The 23,156-nt window shown below is 45.8% G+C and overlaps 1 long non-coding RNA gene across 1 annotated transcript in view; it reads left to right on the top strand.

The window, feature by feature from the left end:
- The first annotated feature begins 6,287 nt into the window (after positions 1-6,287).
- Positions 6,288-23,156, top strand: part of LOC140907829 (uncharacterized) — a 91,635-nt gene continuing 74,766 nt past the window's right edge. Inside the window, exon 1 of the long non-coding RNA XR_012157648.1 lies at positions 6,288-6,369. This is a non-coding gene — a long non-coding RNA (uncharacterized lncRNA). The remainder of the gene's footprint in view (positions 6,370-23,156) is intronic.

The following is a 23,156-nucleotide window of genomic DNA, read 5'->3' as shown; positions in this document are numbered from 1 at the left end:
AATCTTGGCAATCAAGGTTAAATGATTCCAAACTAGAATCACAATCACCAGTTTAAGGACTGAGATTACTGAGAAAATATTCACTGTTTGCCTAAGGGTCCTTGTCAGCAGCCAATGGTTCAAAAAAGATGGGATGCAATATACCAGTTTCACCCCTGTGTAATTCCAGCAATATGGTGTTTATTATTTATATTAGGGTAGTGCTTAGAGACTCCAGCTACAACTGGAGCCCCTTTGTCCTGTGCTAGGCATTGTGCAAACACACAGTAACAAGTACTTAGGACGGAAGAACCCAATGCACAGCTACAGACTAGGGACCGAATGGCTAGGCAGCAGTTCTGCGGAAAAGGACCTAGGGGTGACAGTGGACGAGAAGCTGGATATGAGTCAGCAGTGTGCCCTTGTTGCCAAGAAGGCCAATGGCATTTTGGGATGTATAAGTAGGGGCATTGCGAGCAGATCGAGGGACGTGATCGTTCCCCTCTATTCGACATTGGTGAGGCCTCATCTGGAGTACTGTGTCCAGTTTTGGGCCCCACACTACAAGAAGGATGTGGATAAATTGGAGAGAGTCCAGCAAAGGGCAACAAAAATGATTAGGGGTCTGGAACACATGACTTATGAGGAGAGGCTGAGGGAACTGGGATTGTTTAGTCTGCAGAAGAGAAGAATGAGGGGGGATTTGATAGCTGCTTTCAGCTACCTGAGAGGTGGTTCCAGAGAGGATGGTTCTAGACTATTCTCAGTGGTAGAAGAGGACAGAACAAGGAGTAATGGTCTCAAGTTGCAGTGGGGGAGGTTTAGGTTGGATATTAGGAAAAACTTTTTCACTATGAGGGTGGTGAAACACTGGAATGCGTTACCTAGGGAGGTGGTAGAATCTCCTTCCTTAGAAGTTTTTAAGGTCAGGCTTGACAAAGCCCTGGCTGGGATGATTTAATTGGGGATTGGTCCTGCTTTGAGCAGGGGGTTGGACTAGATGACCTCCTGAGGTCCCTTCCAACCCTGATATTCTATGATTCTATGATTCTAAGTAGCCCGTGTCCCAAACAGAGAAGTGACTTATTGAGGATGACCCAGGAGCAGAGCTGAGCGTATAACACTAGTCTCCAAGTCAAGCACCTTATCCACTAGACCACACTGCCATCTGTATCCATTGCATTGTCATGCAGAGCGCTTCAGGTCCCACAACTGTCATTACGCTATCTTCCACAAGCACTAAATTAACTGAATAAAACCAAGCAAACATGCAACAGGGATAAAGAAAAATCCATGGAAATGAATATAAGTTGGGAAATAGCACCATTTTTGGTTACATTTCTATCGGCTCTGGCATCCATACAAGAATTCTATGCTGAGATGGTCAATCTGACAGGAGGAATTTTCTTTGCTTGTATCTATTTAGTTGAATGTTTAATGCCGAGTCTGTTTTGTCAGGAAGGAGTTGCTTCCAGAACATGTGGTCCATGGACAATTTATCTTGTCCACCAGCAAATTAAGCAGAATGAATAATTAAATGGAAGTGCTCAACCAATATTTCTCAGACCTCTCTCTAACAGTTCCCTGCCACATCCTGCCTCCCTCACCCACCACCCCTCCAGACGATTTCAACTCATCTATTCAGAATAGTTATTTCTGGTGTCAAATCCAGCTCATGCCAATAATGACCAAAGGTCATTATCATCTGCGTGGCCAAATTGAAAGCATTCAGTAGTCTTAATACTATTCCTACAAGAAAAAGCTTCACAGCACAACCCCCTGCCACCTCGCCACAATTGGCATTAATCAGCCCCCCTTGTTGGGAATCACATCAGGGAACCTAAGGACTGAGTGAGCAGGGAAAATGTATGACTGTCTTGCCAACAAAGTTGGTTCTTCCAGATTAGGTTTGGTGGGTAAGATGTTCAGTGCTGCTACTTGTGACATAGCTATTCTTTAGCTAAACAGAGGGTTCCGTTCTCCAGAGCTGTCACTGTAGCATGCTTTTCTAGCATTAAATTCACTTGATTTTAAAGAGAGGCATTGAAAAAATGGCTTTTTAAGCCAAGCTACTTCATTGGAAGGATTTAGGGGTGGCAGAGGGCATTGGTTATAGGTGGTACACTATACATGGAGAAAAGAATAAGCAAGAGATGAAAATCTGATTGTTCCCTGCAAAACTCTTTAGTTGGATTGTTGTTCATGTGTGCATGGGGTTTAGCCAGTGTAACAAACTCCCACGGGAATTAAGAGCCATCACAAACCTCACTACCTTCTGCTCTAAGAGCAAGGCATGCTTCCTTGAGCTGCGTGGACATATAATACACTACATTTATTTTTAGACACCCAGAAATTAATTCCACCCTCCAATTTTTCCTGGGGAAGTGAAGGAGAGATAGCCCAAATGTCCTGGATATCCGTCAGATTGCTTAGTGCACTTTTGGAAGATACTTGGATAGCGTGGTGATGACAGCCATATGAGAACCTGATTAGAATAGTGGTGTGGGTGGTGGGCAAAGGTGTCTTGAGGTGTGGTGTGAACAGGAGGAAATGGAGAGCAGGGTTGTGGTTGTGAGGAAAGGCTCTTTGACTTAGTATCCATGCTCTTGCTCCAAGATCTGGGCTCGTTTGGTTGACTGTGGAGGAAGGGGGGTTGCATTAGTAAGCTGGGGTCTTACAGCCAGTTTGTACTGAATTGCCACTGCTTTAAAATCAGGGACCTGAGAGAAGCAGGAGGGTAAAATCCTGATTTCACCATAGTGATATTTCATCGTAAGACTCCAAATCATGCCATTTTTCATGGGTGGTGGGTGTTAATCTGACACAGTTCCTGAAGTAGAAAGAGGCCCAGACAAAATGACCAATACCACAGTTGGGGAAGTGAAGAACAGCAGAAGATTAGCCGGAGAGCTGTGGATTGTATTAACCTACGTGTTCGCTTGTCCCTGGGGTCCTTGTGGTGAGCCAAGTACTCTGCGAAGCCTGTACATTCTGACACATCATTTCTCATTGTTCCCAAGGGATGGGGTGAAAGTCCACTGCTGGCAGGAGAGAAGTACTGTGAATGTTTCCTGGAATAAGTACTGTGAGAGTCAGTCCCTGAAAGCAAAGAAAATTACCCTCCAAATGTAATAAGCAGAACAAAGCAAGCCAACCCTCCTGTCACTGACTGTAGCTCCATAAACGAGGGCTGTGGAAGAATACAATGAGTACCTATGGGAGAATTAAGCTTATCCCTCTGAAGAAGGTGAAGATCTCCTCTAATATGAGCAGGTAAAGACTCATGTGAAGAGATTTTTATAGGCGCACATTGAAGTCTATGGGCCAGATCCTCAGTCGCTGTGAGCTACATTGACATAGCTACATTGACGTCAATGGAAATACCTCAGTTTACACCATCTGAGGATCAGGCCCCACATTTGTACTTTTTTTTTTTTAATATACTCTTCTTTAAAGGTTGAGGTAAATCCTTCCTGACATGCTATTAAAATATGTGGATTTTACATCTGGCTCAACTCCAAGTTCCCAGCCTTGCTTCCAAGTTGGATTTGCAAAAAACAAGTGCTGACAGCTTTTCAATAACAAGCCAAGAAAGCCGACAACCCTCCTAATGGCCAGTGGGGTCCAAGAGTGAGTGCTGCATGATTCCTAGCCTTGGCTTAAGGGAGCGAGTTACCTGTAGAGATTGCAATAGTGTGTTGATAATCACACAACATTCACATGTGGAGCTGGACTGCTAGCAAAATATGATGGCTTCCTCCTGAGGAACCTGCCAAATCAAAGGAATCATCGAACTCCAAGGAAGTTTGGATCTGGATCCAACCTTCATGGCTTGGTCCGCCCCCCAGACTCTTTTTCTCATCTCAGCTGGACAATGATTACCTTTCAGACTCCTAGTCACTGAGAGTCACAAGAATCAAGACATTCAGCAATAATAACGATCCCGTATTATTTTATAGCACCCGTGCCACAAGTATGCTAGGTGCATCTCCAAACCTCCTTAGAAGACAGGTCCCTGCCATGGAGAGTTTACAATCTTAGTGTCCAATCTTGCAGAGTGACCCAAAAGAGCACCTCTGAGGTCAGTGGGGCTCCATACTGGTGTAAATGTCCCCTAGCCTGGATCCAGTTATAGGATCAAGGCCTAAGTGATGGATTTGGCAGATGAGTAAGAATACAGCAGGAAGGGAAGGCATGAGGAGGGATACTGGCTATAGGCATGATTACATGGCTTAAGCAGACTTATTATAGGGCCTGTCCAATTAAGGTGGGTGTACGGCTGCTTTGCAACGTGGAAGTGGCACAGAGAAGCCTGAGTGTACCCATGACTCTAGCCCCTATTCGAAATTAAAACAAAACATCACAGGCTGGTGAGAAAAGCCGGTTTTACAGCCTTGGAAGCTGGAGTCCTCCATCCACAACCCAACTGCTGTACAGGCTAGACAGAAACAGGGCAAATGTAATACATGGGTGAGCATGTTTTATCGGGTCCCCCTGTGTACCTGATGGGCTGAGGCTAGGAGTCTGTTACATTAGTTAAAGAGTTTTAGTTTAAGCTGTAGCGGCTCATGGATCTACCTTTGGAGGTCCCTGGTTCAATTCCATTGTGTCATTCAAACTAGAAGCTGTCAAACCAGCTTTCCCTTGCCAATGCTCCTTAACCCTACTTAGGATGGATCACTTCCCGGACAGTGGACCAGTTCATTCTCCAAAAGCTCATCGATCCTTTGTGTCTATGAGCAGGTTTCCAGTTAGTCCTACTGTTGCTGTCTGTGTTGCTACTGATGTTTGGAAGGCTTTTGCGAGACTCAGATGAGGCTGCATCATTCTGGCTCAGAAACCTGCCACTCTTTTGAGGGTGCTATCCTTTCTCCAGAATCTCAGCTTTCATTTCAAACAAGTCTGCAGCTCTTATGACCCCAAGTATAACCAATGTTACAATGTCCGCTGAAGTCTGAAACAATAAGTTTGAGCAGTACCAACTGCCAGTGGTCATTTCAGTACAGCATTAGTTGGATGTGCCAGGACAATAATTTAAATGCTGACATTACCTATTTCACTGCTGATCAAAGCATGTAAGCAAGGAGAGGGGCAATTAAAATGTGAAGATCAGCACATTTGACTGTGGCTGGAGTCTCATTTTGACATCTCAAGTGGGTGGAGTTTGGTGCGTGGGTGGAACTTGAGAGTTCCACTATGGGGTTTTTCATCTTCCCACTTTGAGCCCCAGGTTTAGCTGCATTTTGTGTTCTTTAAGCTCCCCCGATCACCAGTAGTTCCACTTCCCTGTTTTCAGTGTGTCTACATGAGCATCTGCCAAGCAAAACTTACACCTTGTGCTGAATTTCACGGTTCATTGTGTTGAGTGACTGATTGTGCAATGTATGAACTTGAGCTCCAGCTCACTGCCTGGTTCTCAGACTACACTATGGCAGCTAGTGGCATCATGTCGGTCCATGACATTCTGGGGGAACAGCCAGGAAATATCTTACGGGCTAAATAAAGAAGCTTAAAATGAATTTGCAGGGAGACTGGGAAGCAACAAGCATACAAATTAGCCAGCGCATGAGTAATACATTTACATTTCTTGGATTCACTTAGCTTGAAAGCTGGCAAAATTCACAACCTATTGAATGCCAAACATAAGGCTTAAAGAGGTTAACGTGTTTATGATTTACTTTAAGTGTTTCTTTGGAAGGCAAAGATTGCTTAGGCAATAGGCAATATTTGCAGAGTACAGTGGTGGCCATCAGAGTTTAATGCAGGATGAAAAAACAACTGCTGAGATTAGTTAAAGATTAAATCCCCAGTTCTAAAAATGTTGCATTTTAAGGATATATTCCAAGAAAAGCAGTTAGTCAGACAAGCCCACAGTAGAGTTGAGATTGTGGCAGGAGGAATAGAGATATAAATCCTTCTGGTTCAAGACATAAGTGCCAACCACTGACTGCACAGGACTAGGAATAAAACCTTTCTCTATTGGGTGTGTGTGTGTGTTATTTTTTTATTTCATAATTGTCCTTTGTGGGGTTTCTTGCACCTTCCTCTAAAGCATCTGCCAGTGATCACTGTCAGAAGCAGGATACTAAACAAGGTAGACCACTAGTCTGAAGTGGCTATTGTTATTCTTTTATTATCTGTAGTGTACTGTCAAAGCTCTAATAATTTATCAGACCAAAGCTTCCTTGATCATTGATTGACAGATTTCTCACACTCACTCTCAGAGAGAATGTCATGACTCATTTTTATAGTCTTACCCTTTTAAGGGTGGACACCTGGGATCTCCCAGTTGTATCCCATAAGAGAGGCAACAAGCTGCCTTGCTGGCCCCTAGAGAGCCAGTCCCAGCCATACAGGACAAATCTGCACCCAGGTCAAGCCTAGCCAAAGGTAAGGTTCTTGGAAAATCCCCAGTCTCTTCCTAGGCTGCTAAACCATAGTAACTTTGTCACAGAGGGTTCTGATGTATAATATGTGTGTCCCTAAAGTACTAAAAAATTACATACTGCATGTAGCTGTAAGAAACTCAGGGGGGATTTGATTTGCATTGGGTTCAGGTCATATGGTCTCCTTCTTCCACGTTTCAAACTAGAAAACTCAGATTACAGTAATGCCTAAACTGCCAAGTCTTGTACAGTTTATTCCTAACCCTTTGCATCTCTTCTGAGCATACTCTCACCTGGCCTTATTGGAAATAGGGGGAGAGGATGTCCCTACTTCATATCTTTGGAAGGCCTAGCAGGAGACATTCCCCGTATCCTTTTTCGTCATCTGACTGGGGCTGCTCACTGTTCTTCACTCATTTCTCATAAGAACATAAGAACGGCCATACTGGGTCAGACCAAAGATTCATCAAGCCCAGTATCCTGTCCTCGGACAGTGGCCAATGGCAAGTGCCCCAAAGGGGATGAACAGACAGGTTATCATCAAGTGATCCATGCCCTGTCACCCAATCCCAGCTTCTGGCAAACAGAGGCTAGGGACACCATTCCTGCCCATCCTGGCTAATAGGCATTGATGGACCTATCTTCCATGAATCTATCTAGCTCCCTTTTGAACCCCGTTATAGTATTGGCCTTCACAACACCCTCTGGCAAGGAGTTCCAGAGGTTGACAGTGCGTTGCCTGAAAAAATACTTTCTTGTGTTTGTTTTAAACCTGCTACCTATTAATTTCATTTGGTGGCCCCTTGTTCTTGTATTATGAGAAGGAGTAAATAACCCTTCCTTACTTACTTTCTCTATATCACTCATGATTTTATAGACCTCTATCATACCACCCCTTAGTCGCCTCTTTTCCAAGCTGAAAAGTCCCAGTCTTATTAATCTCGCCTCATACGGAAGCCATTCTATACCTCTAATCATTTTTGTTGCCTTTTTCTGAACCTTTTCCAGTTCCAGTCTATCTTTTTTTAAATGGAGTGAGCACATCTGCACACAGTATTCAAGGTCTCATGGATTTATATAGAGGCAATATGATATTTTCTGTCTTATTATCTATCCCTTTCTTGATGATTCCCAACATTCTGTTCACTTTTTTGACTGACGCTGCGCATTGAGTCGATGTTTTCAGAGAACTATCCACAATGACTCCAAGATCTTTCTTGAGTGGGAACAGCTAATTTAGACCCCATCATTGTATATGTATAGTTAGGATTATGTTTTCCAATGTGCATTACTTTGCATTTATCAACATTAAATTTCATGTGCCAGTTTGTTGCCCAGTCACCCAGTTTTGTGAGATCCTTTTGTAGCTCTTCACTGTCTGCCTGGGACTTAACTATCTTGAATAGTTTTGTATCATCTGTAAATTTTGCCGCCTCACTGTTTATCCCTTTTTCCAGGTCGTTTATGAATATGTTAAACAGGACTGGGCCCAGTACGGATTCCTGGGGGACATCACTATTTACCTCTCTCCATTCTGAAAACTGACCATTTATTCCTACCCTTTGTTTCCTATCTTTTAACCAGTTACCAATCTATGACAGAACCTTCCCTCTTATCCCATGACTGCTTATTTTGCTTAAGAGCCTTTGGTGAGGGACCTTGTCAAAGGCTTTCTGAAAATCTAAATACACTAATTCCACTGGATCTTCTTTGTCTGCATGCTTCTTGACCCCCTCAACTCTCCCTGCTTCTCCCCCTGCTTCCTGTCCAATATGTCCTTGGGGAATTCTAGATGGCTCCTTTTTATGTTTGTCATTTGGTGGCAAGCTGGCCTGCTCTCCCCATCTTTATTTTCTAGGGGTGCTGACAAAACTGCCCTGATTCCTCCCCAAGTTCTGTAGCCGCTGGACCCCAAAGCCTCCAATATGTTCATGTTGCCTCTGGCTGCTTTCCCCCTCTCTGTGTCCAGGAATGCACCAGCATGGGCCAGAATCCAGCATGATAATGATGAGTCTGGTTCTGGGATTAAAAAAAACCCAAACAACTATATTATATATTATAGATAAATAATAATAAAAATATATAAAAAAATAAAAATAAAAAAGTTACAAAGTTTGAATCTGAACTTCCACAAAGCTTGGTGGTTTGGGTTTCATTATATAAGTTTCATACAGGTCCAGTTACGTGCTGCAAGTAAAAGTTATAAAAGTATAAAAAGTTCCCCTGTGATCAGAATGAACAAGTTCATATTATTGGTGTCATTCCAAATCACTGTACTGGGGTAAGGCGACTTATTAAAAAAAGAGGGTAATTGGATAAAAATATCAGTGCCTCATCTAGCAACTTCAGGTTCCTTCTGAATGCTATTGTGGGAGAAGGTAAAATTGAAAAGAGCAGAAAAGCCAAGAAAAACAACCGTAGGTCCCCAACAGGCAGTTACTAAATTAAAGCAGTGCTACCCAGAGAACACTGGAAGCAATGCTATATAACAAGGGGATGTGGTGATTCTTTGGAAACAACATGCAATCACCTTGGTGTGTTCTCTTAAAACGAAAACCCATCATATTCTCACTGAAATCATCAAGCCCCCAAAGTATCTGCTAATCCTTTTCCCCTTTATATAAAGTGTTATTGCCATGTGCTGCATGAAGGGGGCCCTCTTGCAATAGCAGGGAGTTTAATTTAGGAAGTGTACCTCATACACTCAGTGTGACGGGTGTTGGTGAATCTCTCCTGGCATTTAAAGCTCAACGGTAATATGTAGCTTTGTGTTTTTAAGAAAGAAAATCAGGCTTAATCAAAGCTCTCCGTTCCTAGAAGAATGGGGCTATGTTCACGCTGGTGTCTGAAGCCCTCCGTTTGTTTAGCTCTTTTAAATATCCTTTGTGGAAGTGGGAAATGCCTGGAAGTTTGCCATTTGGACACACCCCTTTAGCCTCAGCAGCTTGTGTTACTTCGTCTATGAAATAGTGACCTCACAAACACCATGGACAAGGTCAATGAAGAAGTTGTAATCTGAGTTCTAGCCAGTCAGTGAGTCCTCCCTACCGTCCCACATGTACACGCACACATTCACTCTCTGCTAGGGAGTAGCAATGTGGCATCTTTAGCCAAGACAACGTAGGGATAAAATTTTCAAAGGACAGCTAGGTGCCAGCTCCCATTGAAAGTCAATGAGCTGGGTGCCTAACTACCTTTTATGCCTTTGAAAATCTCCTCTATAGAACAGAGCATGATACAGAGCGGGAGGAAATGTTATTTGCATCTGCTTCGCATGCAAATAGCAGTGATGTCATCAGGGGAGGAGCTTAAGTCCCCATCAGTCTGGTTTTTCCAGGACTGTGTGTAAAGAGTTGGGATGGATCAGAGACACTAATGTCCATATTAAAATGTCATGATAACGGGATCTGACAAATCAGTAAAGCAGAAATTGGCCTTCATAGGCCATGACCTTAATTCTCATGCTGATAAAGTTTTGCCCATCACTTTTTCAAATTCAGCCTCACTGTAGCTTTCATTCTTGTAGTCAGTTGCCCAGGGTCACACTGCTTATGAGCACCAGTGGCTTAAATAATGGAAAAAATGGTCAATTATTTGCTGACTGCTGGGGAAAAATACAAGTAACATATTTGGTTTATAATTTTAACCATACACCTGGTCAAATAAAAAGGGGTGGGGAATGTTTGCAAATGATTGAAAGGGGGAAAAATAATTGGATGCATTAGTCACATATATTTGATCAGCACAACTTGTGAACTAGCTTAGAACTAAGCAACAGAGCTGGTCAAAATATTTTTATTGAAATACTTTCTCCACAAATATTTGCATTTTGGTCAAAATTTTCATTTTTATCAACATTTCCTGGTTTTTCAATAACCCCCTCCCCTCACACCTATATTTTTGAAAACCTAATTTTTACAGAAAATGGTTTTTCATTACAAAAACATTTTTAAAAGATCACGAGACGTTTAGGAAAACAAAAATTTTTCAAACTTTTCTGCCAAAAAGAAATTGGCATTTTTCAACCGACTCTACCAAGTGACCAGTGTTGACAGCTATTCCTTATGACCAAGGAAACGTCTCCGGTGTCCTTCAAGGAAGTTAAACCTAGTGCAAAGTTCAAAGGTGGTAGTAGGCTCATACTTGGTAAACCCACTAGAGGGTAGCAAAGACCCACACTGCTTTAGTGCGGGTTGCATCTACATGGACTCATTGTGCATTGAACTCAGGGGCAGTTGTGGCTGCCAAGCTCCTCATCGGAACAGCCTGTGAGCACTGCAATTAGTGTTGTAGCTCCCAACATTTGCAAAAGTTAGCACCAAGCCTGTGCAAGTGTTTTGTTAGGTAAGGCAGTTGATGCTTCCTTTCTTCCCTTGACGATTACACAGGTATCAGCTTTTCCAAAAGGCCATGCAGACCTTTGAATAATAGACACAGGCTTCTCTGCACTTACGTTTTCAATTAGGCCCCTCAACAGCGACAGGAGCAGGTGGCTGCGTCATTCGCTTGCCTGATGGCACTTTCTGGTGTACAATCTGTCATTGCTTGTTACATATGAATAATAGTTTTCATAGTATCTTAAATCCTTAAGATCGTCAGTGGGCTTTGTGCCCATATTTCTGCTAATAAAATATATCAGTACTCTTGTCTCTTGATCTGAGCACTGGAGAGATGGAAAGCCTGTGAATCAGAGCGGGGAGGACGTGACCGCTTATGATGTAGGAATGCAGGTAGTCTCTTGGTCTGTGGGTCTTGGCGAACCTCATGAGGTTCTCTGAAGTGCTCTCAGGAATTAGTATTATTTTGAAAGCATATGGTCTGTATTGGAGCTGCTCTTTATTTATACTGTGGTTCTTATTTATTGGGTCTACTTGTTATTTATTATATTGACATTACCAGAGCTAGGGGAATACCTCTGAAATCTTTCTACAAATTTTCCCTGTAACTAAAAAAAAAAAAAAAAAAAGATTTGCTTTGCCTGCATTTATGCCCCCAAGACTGATGAAAATTAGAACTAGGAATGCCCCAAACAGCTTTTAAACTCTTAGAACTTGTTTGGTTTTCATCCTTGATACTGATTCGTGTTCGGTGAATATTTTAACAAGAGGGTCTCTTGGAAGGAATTAGTAATCCTCTTTATTATGGTAGTGCCTAGGAACCAACCGGGAATTGGGGGCCCTTTGTGCTAGGCACTGAATAAACACAGTCTCAGACAGCTGCTGCCCTGAAGAGCTCACAATCTAAGCAGACAAGATAGCCGCAGGGCAGGGGAAAGAGAGAAAACATACAAGCAGAGTGAGCAATGTGATTGTGATAAATGTCATTAGTTCCATGACTTGTTGAGGGTGAGTGGTTAGTTAGGAGGAATAATTGGGAAGATTAATTAGAAGGGCCAGATCATCACAGCCCTTGCTAGGCTATACAGGGGAGTTAGGTAATCCCCGCTCCCCGCCTTGCCAGGGTGTGACTCTGGTTATGGGAGGAGAGCAGGGAATAGTCGTGGGATTCCCTCTGCTGTAAGCAAGTGGGTGGGGAATGGGCAGAGGTGGGGAAGGAGAGGAACCCTGGCTCTGCCCCACCTCTCCTTGCTGACCAGAGGTGCTCCAAACAAAGGGGTGAATCACTTACTCCTCCCCAGAGCAAGGGGAGGAATGCAGTTCATGTTCTAGTCTGCTCCTCCATGGTACTATAGCCATGCATAATCCCTTACTTGGGGCAGATTGTGGTGCTACAAGGATCACATTACTAAGGAACTAAGACCAAATTTGAGGTCCTTACTCACTACTTTCTTACTCAGTATTCAACAACCTGAGACTCCCATTAAATTAAAGGAAATTTGAAAATGATCCCATTAAGGATACTCCATAGAGTTCCGTTCCCCTTTCAGACCACTCTCAGGAGGTCATTCTCCAAGGGGCGGAATCCCTCCTACAATGAGGGGGAATAGGCATCTCATCTCAGTATCAAGGGAGAGGATTCTATTCACCATATTGCATAGTCTCAAAAAAAAAAAAAGATGGAGGGTAAAGACACATTCTGGACCTTGGGCTATTAAACATCTTTATTTAAAAGTTGAAATTCAGGATGGTTACGTCAGCATCAGGAATTGAGGGGATGTGGTTTGTTGGTCTTGACATGAAGGATGCATGCCTTCATGCAGACATTCATCCCTCCTAAAGAAGGCTCCTGCAGTTTATGGTGGGCCAAGAACATTTCCAGTTCAGAGTCCTTCCCTTTGGGCTAGCAACAGCACCCAGAGTGTTTACAAAAGTTTTCTCTGTGATGAGAGCCCAAATAAGATCTCAGAGTTACACAGTTCTCCCATATCCGGATGATTGGCTTTTAGTAGTTTGATCCTGCCAGAAGTTTAAGTCGGTGATGGGATTTCTTCTTCATCTTCTTGCAGCCCTGAGCATCTGTATAAACAAATAAAAGTCTGTTTTTATCACCCACACAGATGATAAACTTCATCAGAGCAACACCGAACTCTGTTTCCACAAGAGCTTTCCTTCTACTCCTGGGGGAATTCTGTATCATAAAGGCAGGTTCCCAGTTTTGGTTCCCAGAGCTCCTGAAAACATCAGCCCGTTCCCTGATGAGGATCCACCCCTTCCCAGACCTCCTAACTTAAGTGGAGGGCAGAATCAGACAGCCCAATCCAGACTCGCTCCATCTCACGGCCTAGTGTTTGGATGGGCATCGGAAATAGAATGCCCCAGTTTGGTATCTCTTCAGGCTATCCTCACCCAAAGTAGGAAAGATTCAACTACAGCCTGCTACTTAGCTGAATGTAGACGTTTCTGTACCTGGGTGCAGCGTAATCAGTCTACTGCAGATATTTTGGTCATTTTAGATTATTTCCTGCCTCTAAAAAACTCCAGGCCTTCCATTAGCTTGCTGCAAGTCCATCTCACAATGATTAGTTCCTTCCTCCCTCTGGTAGACGGACTTTCTGTTTTCACCCACCTAACTACAATAAGATTTGTGAGGGGCCTAGTCAGGACCTTTCCACCAATGGTAAAACATCACTTCAGTGGGACCTCAATCTTGTCTTGTCAACACTCACCAGACCACTGTTTGAACTCTTGGCAACATGCTTGATGTCCCACATATCCATGAAAGCAGCCTTTTTAGTTGCTATCACCTCAGCCAGGGTGTTGAACAAGTTGGGAGCCCTCCTGGCAGACCCTCCTTATATGGATTTTCCACAGGGAAAAGGTAATCCTTCACCTTTAACCTAAGTTCCTCCCCACAGTTACTTCTGAATTCTGTGTCAACCAAAGCGTCCACTCACCTGCCCCTTTTCTGAAACCCCTCAGTTCTGCTGAAGAGAAAAGACTTTGGTCCCTCAACATGAGATGGGCCGTGGCAGTATACCTGCAGAGGACCAAAACTATCAGAAAATCAACAAGACTTTTTCTCGCATCTCAGAAAGATTGAGAGTCCAAGCAACATCCTCTCAGAGAATCTTTAAGTGGGTTTCTGAGTGCATCATCAAGTGCTACAGGTTACCACGCATACCTCGTCCTGATAGAGGGCCAGAAGGGCACAAGCTGCTGCTACAGCATCATTGCAGGACGTTCCAATGCTGGACGTATGCAGAGCAGCCACCTGGAGCTCCAGCCACACATTCGCAAGACGTTACGTGCTAGTTCAGGCCCCTGTTGTGGACACAGCAGTGGGAACTGCAGTACTGTGGGCATCTTTGCTGCCGGCTTTCTTGCACCCCACTCCAGTCTGAGCACAGCTTGTCAATCACCCCTGTGTGGAATACACATAGGACCCAGCACTTGAAGAAGAAATGCAGGTTACTTACCTGTAACGGGAAGTTCTTTGATATGTGTGGTCCCTATCTGTATTCTACTATCCATCCTCTGTTCCTTCTGCTTTGGGCCCTCTTGGATTCACAGTAAGAAGAGGAACTGGAAAGCCGTTGGCTTGCACTGCCTCTGATGTCCTTGGTCAGGAGCATGAGGAGATCTATTACACATCTGCCAGCCAACAGACACTGCTTATTAGACTTCCTTGCCGTGGGCGCATGGCACGCAGGCATACCCACGTGTGGAATACAGATAGGGGCCATACATCTCAGAGAACTTCCAGCTACAGGTAGGTAACCTCCATTTCAGTCTGGGCAGAAGCAATGAGAGAGGAAGCTGCGAGCACCTCGAGTGTCTGCGTTAGTCATGAGTGAAATTCCCCGTAGCACAATTCTCATGTATCCCACTTGCGCAGCTGAGCCGCAATATACTAAGTGTGAAGAGAAGGGACAAGGGAGAAGCATCAGCTGGCTAGCTCCTGGAAGAACAGATTCCTGGGACTGACTTACTGGGAATATCCTGGAAATATCCTGTAAGTGGTGGCATGTTCTTCCAAACACAGAAAGTACTTTTGGAATGTCCTGGCTCACTTGTGTGTCACTGCCCTGGCATAAACTAACCTACGCAAGGGTCTGTCTCCACTGTTAGCTCGGGCTCTTGCTCAGGTGCTGCCCCTTCCACTCCTCCTGTCCACACACAAAACCCTTTCACCCAAGTTAGGTGGTGCTTTCAACCTGGGCTCGCTGGCCTTGGAGGAGCCATAGGCTAAAACCCAAGCAAGGTTTTCACTTAGGATGACCAGATAGCAAGTGTGAAAAATCGGGACAGGAGGTGGGGGGTAATAGGTGCCTACATAAGAAAAATCCCCCAAAATCAGGACTGTCCCTATAAAATTGAGACATCTGGCGACCCTACTTTCACTAGGGATGGTAACCTGCCCACTTTGCAGTGAGTATGCAGGCTAAATCACATGCTGATAATCTTCCAATGCCTTCCTGTAATCCCCCCCGTGTGTCCAGAGCACAGACAAGTTCTCTCACAGTTCAGTGGGAAAGAATCAGAGCAACTGCCATGCTAAGAACCATAGGATGTGCCCCCAGAACTCTTAATAACACACGTGCAGCACCAGTGAGGGCACACTAACTCCAGGAGGGCTTTGCAGTTTGGCCTCTCACACCTGGGCTAAGCTAAGGTGAGTGCTGATCCCCTGAGTTAATTGTGCCATACTGAAGACATACTCAAGGCCAGCAGACATCACAGAGCCCTCTTGAGTGATGCCTGTGATGTCTGCTGGCCCGGTGATGGCTCTGTGATGTCTGCTGGCCCGGTGATGGCTCTGTGATGTTTGCTGGCCTGGTGATGGCTCTGTGATGTTTGCTGGCCTGGTGATGGCTCTGTGATGTCTGCTGGCCCATGTGATGGCTCTGTGATGTCTGCTGGCCCGATGATGGCTCTGTGATGTCTGCTGGCCCACATGATGGCTCTGTGATGTCTGCTGGCCCGGTGATGGCTCTGTGATGTCTGCTGGCCCGGTGATGGCTCTGTGATGTTTGCTGGCCTGGTGATGGCTCTGTGATGTCTGCTGGCCCATGTGATGGCTCTGTGATGTCTGCTGGCCCGGTGATGGCTCTGTGATGTTTGCTGGCCTGGTGATGGCTCTGTGATGTCTGCTGGCCCATGTGATGGCTCTGTGATGTCTGCTGGCCCGCGTGATGGCTCTGTGATGTCTGCTGGCCCGGTGATGGCTCTGTGATGTCTGCTGGCCCGGTGATGGCTCTGTGATGTCTGCTGGCCCGCGTGATGGCTCTGTGATGTCTGCTGGCCCGGTGATGGCTCTGTGACGTCTGCTGGCCTTGAGTGATGGCTCTGTGATGTCTGCAGGAAAATAAGCTTGTTCCTACCCCGCTTGGCTGAGTTAGTGCAGCCGTACTTGCTGAGTATTAGAAGTGGCTTGGAAATGGGCAGAGTAGTGGGGAGTGGGTGGAGCCTTGTGTCTGCCCCTGCTGCTTGCTGGCCAGAGTAGCTAAGCAGGTGCGAGAGCAGGAAGTAGGGGGAACTCTGCTGAGGGCTGCGGTATCTTCTGACCCCACTTGAACGAGAGAGGCCAGGGCAGGAATTGTGCCCTAGAGAACCATGGTGGGTTTAGTGTTGCTGATGGTGCCATCCCTCCCGCCTTGTGCTCAAGGGGCTACATTTGGGCAGTAATTGCACCTGTTCACACCAGCTCTGAATTTGGCCCAAGGAGTACAAAGATTGGGCATGCAAAGGGGGGAAGTAAGGAAAGGTTCCCTTTGTCCTCTTCCCCTCTCCCCGTTTCTCCCCCACTCCTTCCCCCTCTCTCACACCTGCACAGGGACAGTCAGGCTGCATGGGGAGAGTATAACTAGTGTGTGTGGCTTACAAAGCAATCCAAAAACTCAACACAGTGCAGCTGAAACCAGAGAGTCTGGGTTGCTTTTGCATCAATTCCACATAGCACCATCTGGTTCACATGGCTGAAAACTCATCCTGATTACTTCAGGAGGTTCCCCAGCCTCGGGAAACCCAGCAAAGCTCTTGGGCAGAGATTCCACTGGGGGCTGACATAGATTCACTTGTTCAGCTGCAGAGCAACACCATGGGGGATTTGAGTCTCTTGCCAGCTGGCTGGCACAGGCTGGAAATACTGCAATCATTCAGCCCTAAGGGAGGGAATATTTTGCTTCAGTCTCTAGATACACCCTCTAGCTAAAACCCTGTTGACAGGCTCTGGAGGGAGCTGCTGTCACAAATACATGTGGTATGGGCAAGAGACCCAATTACTGTTCTAGCCATACTCCCACTGCTAGGGAGTAGACCACAGGTCTCTCATCTCCATGAACCTGGGACTGTACCAATGGCTAAAGCAGCAGTTCTCAACCAGGGGTCCGGGGCCCACAGGGGGGCCGCGAGCAGCTTTCAGGTGGTCTTTCAAGCAGGGTTGGCATTAGACTCGCTGCGGCCCAGGGTGGAAAGCTTGAAGCCCCACCGTGTGGGGCAGAAGCCCAGGGCCCCGAGGCCCACCACCCAGAGCTGAAGCCAAAGCCCGAGCAACTTGGCTTTCATATGCAGAAAACCAGTTGTTGTGGCACAGCTGGGCCGTGGAGTTTTTATAGCATGTTGGGGGGGCCTCAGAAAGGTAAAGATGGAGAACCCCTGTGCTGAAGAACTCTTTAATACCAGTGATACCCAGACTGTGGCTTTCAAGCTGCAAGTGGCTTTTGAAAGTGTCTCCTGCGGCTCTGTGTGGCACATGATATTAAAACACGGTGTGATTTAATTACTAACTAATCTAAGTTATTAACCAGTCGGGATGCTTTTACTATGTTATTAACCAATTGTAGTGGATAAAATAATGATACTTGGTCGGTCATTTGGCTGGGATGATAATAATTATATATATATACACACACACTTTATATTTCCCATCATACTGTTTAATATGACTATCTAGTACTATAGTAAATGAAACAATGAAATCACGCTTCTGTGGCTCTTTCGAGTAAAACTGATCAGTAATTTGGCTTCTAAACCACTGAGGTCTGGGTAACACTGCTTTAAACTACTACTACTAGTAGGCCCTGTAGCCTCTTTTTAGGACAGCCACTAGGGGGCAGTGTTACTAACATGCACACAAGGCCAATGCATTTCACTGCAGGCAGCTCACATTAGTGGAAAAGAAAATTGCTTAAATTCTGGCTTTTAGATGGCAGGGTTTTAGAAAGGGGTATTAAAAACAAGAGGGAACAGGGAGGCTCCTGCAGATTTATTAATTTACTATTTAAAAAACCTTAATTGATTTGAACTGAGCAAAACAATTGCACTGATGCCATTTACAGATCTAGATCTCTGCCTAGCTTTCCCCAGGGAGACCAATCTTGGAGTGAATTTGGAGTGAGTTCTGTAAAGAATGCTGAGCTACAGACTTTGGGTCTGTGAGTTCACCAGGACTTAGCACTGTGCGTGCACAGTAAAGCCACCAAGGGCAGGGTTTTTCCAATCCGGGGCCATCTCTTGTGCATGGTTGCTGGGTGCCAAACACTGTACTGAGTGACCAGGAGGTGTTATGCCCATGGCTTTATCTGAATTGTGTGTTAAAAGTCTCTCCTGAAAACTAATGCGCCAGCAAAGATTTTGCACAGTTACAATGGTTGCAGTGGAGATGGGTAGGAGTAGGTTAATGGGAACCTCTTCTTAAAATTACTCTATACAGGTTCTTACACCATGCTCATCACCATAGCATTAGAGTGTCCTCAAGCAGTGCATTAAGCAATGGGGCTAACGTTTGTTACTTGTGGTTCAGTCTCGCTCTTCCTCTTCCCAGGGAAGAATTATGTGTGCAGTGTAGTGCCTTCTTTCAGTAAGGTTTTGGGGTTTATTTTTAAATGTATATGCTATGTGTGTTAGAGAAAGCAGGTCAAAGAGGAGGCTAATATGAGAGGGAAAGGAGTCCAGGAGAGCTGGCTGTATTTTAAAGAAGCCTTATTGAGGGTGCAGGAACAAACCATCCCAATGTGCAGAAAGAATAGCAAATATGACAAGTGACCAGTTTGGCTTCGGTGAGCTCAGACACAAAAAGGAAGCTTACAAGAAGTGGAAACTTGGACAGATGACGAGGGAGAAGTACAGAAATATTGCTCGAGCATGCAGGGATGTAATCAGGGAGGCCAAAGCACAATTGGAGTTGCAGCTAGCAAGGAATGTGAAGGGTAACAAGAAGGGTTTCTATAGGTATGTTAACAAGAAGGTCAGGGAAAGTCTGGGACCCTTACTGAATAGGGGAGGCAACCTAGTGACAGATGATGTGGAAAAAGCTGAAGTACCCAATGCTTTTTTTGCCTCGGTCTTCACAGACAAGGTCAGCTCCCAGGCTGCTGCACTGGGCTGCACAGTATGGGGAGGAGGTGAGCAGCCATCAGTGGTAAAAGAAAAGGTTAAGGACTATTTAGGAAAGCTGGACATGCACAAGCCCATGGGGCCGGATTTAATGCATCCTGGGGTGCCAAAGGAGTTGGCTGATGTGATTGCAGAGCCATTGGCCATTGTCTTTGAAACTCATGGTGATCGGGGGAGGTCCGGGATGACTGGAAAAAGGCAAATATAGTGCCCATCTTTAAAAAAGGGAAGAAGGAGAATTCGGGGAACTACAGACCAGTCAGTCTTACTCAGTACCAGGAAAAATCATGGAGCAGGTCCTCAGGGAATCCATTTTGAAGCACTTGGAGGAGAGGAAGGTGATCAGGAACAGTCAGCATGGATTCACCAAGGGCAGTTCATGGCTGACCAACCTGACCATTATTTCTATGATGAAATAACTGGCTCTGTGGATATGGGGAAAGCAGTGGACGTGATATATCCTGACTTTAGCAAAGCTTTTGATATGGTCTCCCACAGTATTCTTGCCAGCAAGTTAAAAAAAGTGTGGATTGGATGAATGGACTATAAGGTGGATAGAAAACTGTCTAGATCTTTGGGCTCAACAGGCTCGATGTTGAGTTGGCAGCCAGTATCAAGCGGAGTGCCTCAGGGGTCAGTCCTGGGGACGGTTTTGTTCAACATCTTCATTAATGATCTGGATGATGGGATGGTTTTCACCCTCAGCAAGTTCGCAGATGACACTAAGCTGGGAGGAGAGGTAGATACCCTGGAGGGTAGGGATAGGATCCAGAGTGACCTAAACAAATTGGAGGATTGGGCCAAAAGAAAGGTGATGAGGTTTAACAAGGATAACTGCAGAGTCCTGCACTTAGGACGGAAGAATCCCATGCACCGCTACAGGCTGGGGACCGAGTGGCTAAGCGGCAGTTCTGCAGAAAAGGACCTGGGGATTACAGTGGATGACAAGCTGGATATCAGTCAACAGTGTGCCCTTGTTGCCAAGAAGGTTAATGGCATATTGGGCTGCATTAATAGAAGAATTGCCAGCAGACCGAGGGAAGTGATTATTCCCCTCTATTCGACACTGGTGAGGCCACATCTGGAGTACTGCGTCCAGGGTCGTCCCTACCCATTTTGGTGCCCTGCGCAGCCCCCCCTGAGGGGGGCTATGTGGGGCCCCAGGCCTCCGCAGGGCGGAGGGGGGGTGTGGCTGGCCACTTCCTGTGGGCAGTGGAGTGACCCGGCCCCAGCCTGCTCTGCTCCCCTGGCTCCCAGGCTTGGAGGGCAGGGGGGAACCGCCCCCCAGCACTCGCTGGTGGCACAGCTGGGAGCCAGGGGAGCAGAGCAGGCTGGGGCCCGGTCGCTGTACTTACCGCCACTGGTGAGTGCAGGGAGCCCCACCCCTGCTGCAGTCCTCAGGGGAAGGACTGGCTGGAGTGGGGGTGGGGTTGGGGCGGAGCCGGGGCGGTAAGAGGCAGGGCTGAGGTGGAGCAGGGGCAGGGGCCATGGGGAAGAGGCGGAGCAGGGGCTGGAGCAGCACGCAGCTGCCTACGGCATGAGGAAATGTGGTGCCCAAAATTTCCTGGTGCCCTACACAGCTGTGTACTTTGCGTATGGGTAGGGACGGCCCTGACTGCATCCAGTTTTGGGCCCCCCACTACAAAAGGTATGTGGACAAATTGTAGAGAGTCCAGCGGAGGGCAACGAAAATGATTAGGGGCTGGGACACATGACTTATGAGGAGAGGCTGAGGGAACTGGGCTTATTTAGCCTGCAGAAGAGAAGAGTGAGGGGGGATTTGATAGCAGCCTTCAACTACCTGAAGGGGGGTTCCAAAGAGGATGGAGCTCGGCTGGTCTCAGTGGTGGCAGATGACAGAACAAGAAGCAATGGTCTCAAGTTGCAGTGGGGGAGGTCTCGGTTGGATATTAGGAAACACTATTTCATTAGGAGGGTGGTGAAGCACTGGAATGGGTTACCTATGGAGGTGGCGGAATCTCCATCCTTAGAGGTTTTTAAGGCCTGGCCTGACAAAGGCCTGGCTGGGATGATTTAGTTGGGGATTGGCCCTGCTTTGAGCAGGGGGTTGGACTAGATGACCTCCTGAGGTCTCTTCCAACCTTGATCTTCTGTGATTCTTCTATGATTCTAAGTACTCCTTGCATTTGGAGTGCAAGGTGGTGAGGTTTGTGATGGTCCATAGTTCAGTGAAACTCTACCTCCTCCCTCAGGGGTAGGGATAACCCCCTAGCTCTCCATTGCATTTGATCTCCTCCTCTGGAGATGGCAAATCAATAAGGCTCATAAAAATACTTTTGAAAAGCAAATATTTTCCCTTTGTGGGATTCACCGAGGGCTTATGTCATGAGAAAATCATGATGTGCTGGAGGTGGCTGTAGTATTCTTGAGCAAGCAGGGCATGTTTGGTTCCATTTAAGAAGCATGTCAGCAACACAATGGAGGGCACCAGCCAGATTGAATATCTCACTCAGAGAACCCTTAAGCTCTATCTCAGTGTCTCTCTCTAGCCAATTCACTGTTACATACTCACAGAGTCCACAAGGTGGACCTGCGCCATCACATCCTTGATGACTCATGTTAACAAGCATGATCTTAAACAAGACTTTGCATTCAATAGGGACAAGTCACATTTAACAGCTGTCGTGGTAAAGCTTATGGTTCTAGTAGGGTTTAACAACAGCCAGCTGACATGATGATACACAACTTAAACCTGTCTCTGCAGACTTCAGGGTCATGTTTAACATAGGTTAGTTCACATGACTCCTGAAGGTCACGTTTTAGCGTGGATAAAATTTAGGAAGGTATTTCCAAACAGTGTTCCTGGTTGAAGATCGGCCTACAGCCTGACCTATCCTCTTTGTGGATGACATAAGCTGAATCCTGTGCTATCCATACACTCTACAATTTTTCAGGAAATGTCTCCTCTCACCTCGGTTTCTCTTCTGGGACAGTGGTTTGTTTAAGCTGGAAAGCAAATGAATAGATTCCCCAGTCCCACAGCCTTCCTTGTGCCACACACAACTAGAGTGTGAGTGTTTTATCACAAGCCATGTGGAGAGGGGGATTTAGGCAGGAGACCCTTGTTAAAATCTCCAGAGCTCATGCCAGGCAGAGACATTAGTGGGATCCTTTTCAAACAGTGACCTGTGATCAGAAATTGTCAAAAAAAAAATTGAATTTTGACTCTGGTGAATTTTTTTTTAATGGAGAACTCTAATTTTGGTGAACACCCCCCAAAAGGTATTTTGATGTGTAGATCCAGAAGCTCTGAGTTCAGTCCCTGCAGGTGATCTGACCAGGTGCCTCATTACACTTGTATGTGGTGTACCATGGTGAGGATTTTTCAGATACAGACAATGAAATACTTACAAACCCTATGGTACCAGGTAAAGAATTCCTCTCTCATCTACCCAATGGTTTGCCTTACCCACACGGCCACCCTCTGTGTCTAGGGAAATGCACTCCCACCCACCCTTCTTCTTGCCCAGCTGCATGGTTAAGTCCCTGCTCTTGTCTGGAGCACAATAGCTCAGCCACACATATTTTTAAAACAAAAGGAGTTCTGTGGCTGTGCTGACTTCTGGGGTGTGTGACGAATCGATCACCTGGAACTGAAGCCTGGGACATTTTGTAACTCGTGTGGCAGAGAAGGCTACAGATCATTCCAGATGAATGGAGCCCTAAGTACAGTAGTTAAAGTTCCTATGAATTAATCAAGCTGTTCTCTGCCGTGTACATCATTTAAATCACCAAAGCACTCCGACTGGAATCAGTTGGTGGCGTTTTATTTACATGGCAGGGAGCCTTTGTGTAGTATCACAGAGAGCTTTCCCTCACCCTCCCATCCAAACCCAGGATGCAGCTAGGAATTTTAAGTTGAGACATATACACGCTGTCTGAGCTGCTGCTGCATTCTCTTCTACTTACCCTGGAGCACTTGTAATGAGCTCCCAAAGTAGGCATACCATTTCCACATTGTGAACACAGCACAGTCAGTGCAGTTAAATAGAGAAGTAATAGCATCTTAGTAAAAAGCTGCACGAAGAGCCAACCC

Source organism: Lepidochelys kempii, chromosome 2 (genome assembly GCF_965140265.1).
Source record: "Lepidochelys kempii isolate rLepKem1 chromosome 2, rLepKem1.hap2, whole genome shotgun sequence".
NCBI classification, from domain to species: domain Eukaryota; kingdom Metazoa; phylum Chordata; order Testudines; family Cheloniidae; genus Lepidochelys; species Lepidochelys kempii.
The sequence above is the reverse complement of the archived record's forward strand: the minus strand, read 5'-3'. Positions and strand labels throughout refer to the sequence as shown.